Source organism: Penaeus monodon, chromosome 27 (assembly GCF_015228065.2).
Source record: "Penaeus monodon isolate SGIC_2016 chromosome 27, NSTDA_Pmon_1, whole genome shotgun sequence".
Taxonomy (NCBI): Eukaryota; Metazoa; Arthropoda; class Malacostraca; order Decapoda; family Penaeidae; genus Penaeus; species Penaeus monodon.
In genome coordinates, this window is record NC_051412.1 from 24,752,326 (window position 1) to 24,752,545 (window position 220).

Sequence of the window (220 nt, forward strand, 5' to 3'; positions counted from 1 at the left end):
TGCAGCCACTCCCACGTCACAACCGTAGCAACGCCACAATTACACAATATGAGTTTCTTACAAATCCAGTCTAAGGATATGACGTCACAGATGTCCCCCAGCCACTAGGTTATTCGGTCATGTACGCTCGGCGGGGGCGCGTCTGCAGTCCTTATTCGGAATTGTAAGGTTAAATATGCCGTGGGCTTTTCCTCTCCGAAAATCATGAATATTAGCATAC

General features: G+C 47.7%; 1 protein-coding gene across 1 annotated transcript in view; it reads left to right on the top strand.

Moving 5' to 3' along the window:
- LOC119590713 (annulin-like) overlaps window positions 1-220 on the top strand; it is a gene marked incomplete at its 5' end in the record, with an annotated part of 38,054 nt that overhangs the window by 17,736 nt on the left and 20,098 nt on the right.